At 37.7% G+C, this 5,634-nt stretch overlaps 1 protein-coding gene across 1 annotated transcript in view; it reads left to right on the top strand.

Annotated features, from left to right (window-relative positions):
* The first annotated feature begins 1,045 nt into the window (after positions 1–1,045).
* The window catches only part of slc38a3a (solute carrier family 38 member 3a), an 18,695-nt gene continuing 14,106 nt past the window's right edge, over positions 1,046–5,634 (top strand). Inside the window, exon 1 of the mRNA XM_016472406.1 lies at positions 1,046–1,239. The gene's annotated coding sequence lies outside the window, so the exon portion shown is untranslated. The remainder of the gene's footprint in view (positions 1,240–5,634) is intronic.

Genomic DNA, 5,634 nt, shown 5'->3' on the forward strand with positions numbered 1-5,634 from the left:
TGTTGGGGATTTGTCGTTATTGTATATCCTTGCTATGCGGCCACATGCTGGATATATGACTTGTGTGTCTATCATTTTCTTTATGTACAGACCCATATGCTGCACACATGCTGTCACCCCTTCTAGTCCCTCTAAAACATGCACACATACAGAGTTAGATGCTGCTTACCTCTCCAATAGCCATAATGACCTGTATCTGAATCCAAATTAACCACACATTTTCCTAATCAACAGAATGCACATGCTGAAGAAAATTCGAGCCAGAGAGGGGGAAAAAGCAATTAACTGTTATCACATCCAAATAATTACAGGATGAAATGTGGAGAATTTTGTGGCAAACACATTCACAGAGATTTTACAGATGTTATATTCAGTTGCCTGCAGGGATAGAGAAAGTTACCCTGAATATCAAAATGTAAATCTCAAGCATTTGAAGTAGCTAAATATTGCATAATTTTTAGAATGTGTTGTTGATCCTCCATTGTAAGTGAAAATACAGTAAATATTTTTGCCAAAGCAGATGTTAACAGAGATCTTAGTAAAAAATGAGTGATCTTAAAGTAAGTGAGAGAGGTGCAGCATAGAAATTACAGATAGACAGACAGACAGACAGACAGACAGACAGAAAGATAGATAGGCCTAGATAGATAGATAGACAGACAGACAGACAGATAGATAGATGTGAGATAGATAGATGTTGTTATAACCGCGTTAATATTTGATGCACAGTTAGATTTGATGTCAGTTTTCAGTGTCTCTTTTCTCGCGTCCATCATCACTCCATCAGCAGCACAGCAAGCGAGCGGTCGCGGGTTGAGTATGACTGATTTCTGACGTCGGCCCCATATACATCCTCGACCAATTAAATGCTAGCGGCGCGACGCAACGCGACGCGCCACAAGCTGAACGCGCCCGTTGTAATAAGCGCAAGACACGGGAGCGTTGCGTCCAGCGCGTGACGAAGATTCCCCGGAGTGAGTGGATTGGTCGCTGCTCGGTCTAGACAATCGGAGGCGGGGAAACTGAAGAGCCGTTACAGCCCACTTTATAAACCCGTCAAAACCGACTCACGGGCTCCAAGTCAATGAGAATAACGGCAGTAATTCATAGAGGACGGTCCTCACATCCCCATCCTCAAGTTTTGTGGTGTTACATGTTTTATCCGAGGTAAACCACGGGGAGAGAGCTTCATCTGAAGGACGTTTCTCAGAAATTCACCATTAACAGAAAATCCGTCCGGTAAGACTGAACGTTTTTAATGTTGTGATATTGTTCATATAATTCATTTCATCTGTCATAGATACGATATATGTCTTAGTTTTCCATATTTTTAGTCCATTGTGACCCACATTTTAGATGTAGTCTTATAACAATGACATTATTATTCCTCAAAGGACATATGTAAAACTAGGCTACTGCCCCTGTGACTCATGAACATCTTAAACATTTATTTCTAAATATACTAAACTGTTATACGTGCTTTAATTCATTGTGTGGTTGATTTGAATATCAGTGTGTAAATACTTTCTGTCGCTTGGTAACAGCAGAAACTTTACTGCCCGTTAATGTCTCAAATCTTGGTGCTTTGTCAACCTAGACAGCATTTTGTGGCATCCTAGGTGCGTGTGCAGATTTAAAAGCTAAATCATAATCAGCTGAATTTAGTGAGTGCGTGAAGAGGAAAGCATCTGCGACTCCCCAAAAGTCCGCATGCGCCCATGATACCCAAAAATGCTGTGCAAGTAGACAGCCCAGTAGGGATTGAGAGACACAGTCAATGATGAAATGCCAGTGTGGTGTGACTGTTGCTTGAAAAAAAAAGATCCTCATGACTGTGTGTTAAGGTCAGTATATATATATATATAAACACTATTTTAAAATAGAAGAAAAAAGAAAACAAATAGCCTAGAAAACTGATCTTCTGGAAAATATATACTATTACATTAGTAGATTAGTATTTTAATAGATTTTCGGTTGCAGTATTTCAAGGTGTCCTTGTTACAGTGTAATATACATTTAAGTACTTAGCAATAATAATTAACTACACATTTAAGTATTGAGTAATAATAATTAACTACATGTACTTACTGTATGGTTAGGGTTAGGATTAGGGTTTAGTTTAGGGTTACTTGCATGTAATTATGCATAATTTATAATGTAATAGTAAAGTGCATGTAATGTGTGTAACAAGTACACCTTAAAATAAACTGTTACCAATCGTTCTTTGATGGTTCCACTTTTCTTTTTACACAATTTTTAGAGTCATTAAATCCCAATTTTCAGAAAAAAATTTTTTTGGACAGATTACCTAAAATCTAGCTGCCTACTGTAAGCTTATAACTAGTAAGTTTATACTCATCTCTCTCTGGCATCAAGTTTTTTCCCCCTCCAGACTTCATGTTAAGACTACAGTACAGTTTCAGTGTATGAATGGACAGTTAATGGAGTTACTTGTGTTCCTGTGTGCACCTGTGCCTTTGTGTAGTATCATCCCAGAGCGTCTGGGTAGCAGATGCGACCCAGCAGAAGTGACCTAGGTGAAGCTGAGATATTCAGTATTGTGTGTTCTAGAGCATGTCAGGTGGTTGAGGTGGTAGATTAAGGCGCAGAAGGTGCTATGCTCTAACCAGTGATTAGCTGAGGAAGAGTGAAAGCATGATTTCCCTGTCTCTCTCTCCTTCTCTTCCTTTCTGTGCAACCACAGGGGGCGTTAGACAGAGCATAATAATCACATCTTGACTTCAAAAGAATTGATTTCTCTCTAATCCTGTCATTTTGAATACATCTCGTCTTAGATGTCTTAGGCCTGCTCTTAGCGTGTCCCAGTTATCTAAAATGACATTTCAAGATAACAGGTGAATACATGAAATAGGATTCTTATGTGCACATTGACCTACATTGTTAATGTTTTTCTTATTGTATGCCCTTTCAAAATATACAGAAATGTATCTGGAACATCACTTGACAAACTAGTCAATTTTAGAGTTGGTTAAAAGGTGGTTCAATAAGAAATGTTTCAACAAAGTTTATTTATTCTTATCCTAAGGCATTTTGGGATGGCTGTTTTGTATTTGATATAGAATTCAATTTCGGTGTGATGTGAAGTCACACATCAGAGGTCATGCACTGGAACAGCTGGTCAGATCTGAACCATGTAAGCTTTAGTAGAGTAGTCTGATGTTTGATTGTTTGTGATGAGTGCAGCTGGTTTTTAACTAAATGAAAATGAAAAGCAAACATAATTTATTTGCTTAATATGTGTGAAAATTGAATAATAGTGTGCTGTAAGAGAATTTGAATCCGAAGCATGATTAGGCTACACGAGCCCAGTCAAGGCGACTTTGTTCTTCTTAAAGGAATAATTCACCCAGAAATTAAAATGAGCTAAATAGCTCACTGTAAGGCCTGTTTGTTTCTTCATCTGAACAGATTTGGAGAAATTTAGTAACATCACTTGCTCACCAATCGATCTTCTGCAGTGAATGGGTGGAGTCCATCAATTAACAGCTTGTGAAATGAAAAGCTGCGTGCTTGTAATAAACGAATTCATCATTAAGATGTTTTTAACTTTAAACTGTTGCTTCCTGCGAACCCATAATCCATAATGACACTTCCTCCAGTGAAAAAGTCATCTTGTCTGAATCAGTGGAGAAATATGCACAGATCAAGCATAATTTACAAGAACAAGTAAACAAATACGTCAGTGGACTTTGATGTGAGAGGACAGCACCCATTCACTGCAGAGGATGTAATGCAAAATGTCTCCAATTATAGAGAAACAAACTTATATACATCTTGGGTGGCCTGAGAATGAGTACATTTTCAGCTAATTTTCATTTTTGGGTGAACTATTCCTTTAAAGTATTTTTATTTTATTTTATCTTATTTTATTTTATTATTATTGTTTTTTAGTTTAAGACAGTAGATTATTTATTGATTGACAAATTTTGGGCCTATCATTCATTTCCAACTTTAGATTCAAAAGTTGCATAACAACATTCATTAGCACTCTTCATGCATGTCGAAATTAATGCATGTGTGCTGCACCTATAATTGCTGAATAGAATAACACAATAGAGCCAAAAAGAAAGAGAGGATGTTATTAAACACAGATACAGGGCAACTGGTCTGTTATCACTGGTTCTGTTGAAAGCACTTCACATCCCAAGCAGATTGTGAGTGTTGATGTGACAGCTCTCAGTATAGGGTCAATTGTGTGCTTGGAGTGGGCTGAAAACACAGGCAGGACCTCCATTACTGCACAATGTAAGATGTCTATTGTATGAAGCCCCACTTGTGGATACTTATGTTTTGTTTCGCAATTTAAACATTCATAATAAGCAATTCATGATTGTGCGTCACTGAGGTTTTAAATTGGTTCTTGTGAATTATTAAGTAGGGACGACAGGGGAGTGTTGTAACATGCAGAGAGTTGTAACACAATCTGTTTAACCATTCAGAAATGTGCTACATGGTGCCTTCACTATCATATGTGACTAGCACCCTCCTAAAGTAATAGTAGAAGTTGTAAAATTCTAGCTGTGTCCAAAATCGTACATACTGTATTCACATACTACATTTGGTATGTTGTTATTGTCATGTGACCTACCAGTGTCACTGCACTGCCATTCACAACTCCTCTTCAAGTCAAGTCAAGTCAAGTCTGCTTTATCAAGTCTGCTTTATTCTGTGGCTTCATGGGATAGTAAAGTGTCCATGAATGTGCAATTCAGAATCTCAGTGGTAGTAGTTGGTCATTGGGGTACTTTTCACCTACTATTTTTTGAATGCTATGAATTCAGACATTTTTTTACATGCTGTTTTCGCCTGTTGTATAGTATGGAGGTAGGCATATTCTAATGCACTGTCTGTGTAGAACTATACAGAATGTACAGGACAAAAAACCTTTCCCCCTATGTTTGTCTGTGCTGAATTAAATATTTTCTATATTGTGTTTATCATTTTGAATTAAAATGCTTGGTGGGTGGAATAATTATTTTGAGCAAGTCAATTCTTGATTACTACAATAAATTCATGCACAAAATTTAAAATGTGAGTGTGCTATGTTTTAACAATGTAATTTGACGCTAATTTACAGTTTATGAATAAGTACTAGATTCTAGACAAGAACAGACAAGTATAGGAATATTATACTCTCTACTCAACCAATAGTGTTATTGTTAAAGAGGAAATGTACGCCTAGTATCCTTTGTCCTGGAGACCTTGAATGTGATTGGGGTTCTCTTGATGTCGTCAGCTGAGCTTTGGCATCTGATTGGTCGCTCGGGTTCATCAGAGGTGTCAACAGTATATAGATTTGCCATCTGGTCACGGTGACATCCCCTCACGATATTCTGCTCTCATCATGTGACTCAAGAGAAGAACATCAGAGAAGACAGGAGAGGGTGTCCCTTTGTTTGGGGCTGGTGTGTGGACACTGACACAAAATGGCGTTTGATGGGCCAACCTGAAACGATATGCCCTGTTTGGACCACTGTTACTCTCTTCCATTATTGCAGACATGCCAACATACAGTGGGTACGGAAAGTATTCAGACCCCCTTAAATTTTTCACTCTTTGTTATATTGCAGCCATTTGCTAAAATCATTTAAGTTAATTTTTTTTCCTCATTAA

Source organism: Sinocyclocheilus anshuiensis, unplaced genomic scaffold, assembly GCF_001515605.1.
Source record: "Sinocyclocheilus anshuiensis isolate Anshui unplaced genomic scaffold, SAMN03320099.WGS_v1.1 scaffold660, whole genome shotgun sequence".
In the NCBI taxonomy this organism is placed as follows: domain Eukaryota; kingdom Metazoa; phylum Chordata; class Actinopteri; order Cypriniformes; family Cyprinidae; genus Sinocyclocheilus; species Sinocyclocheilus anshuiensis.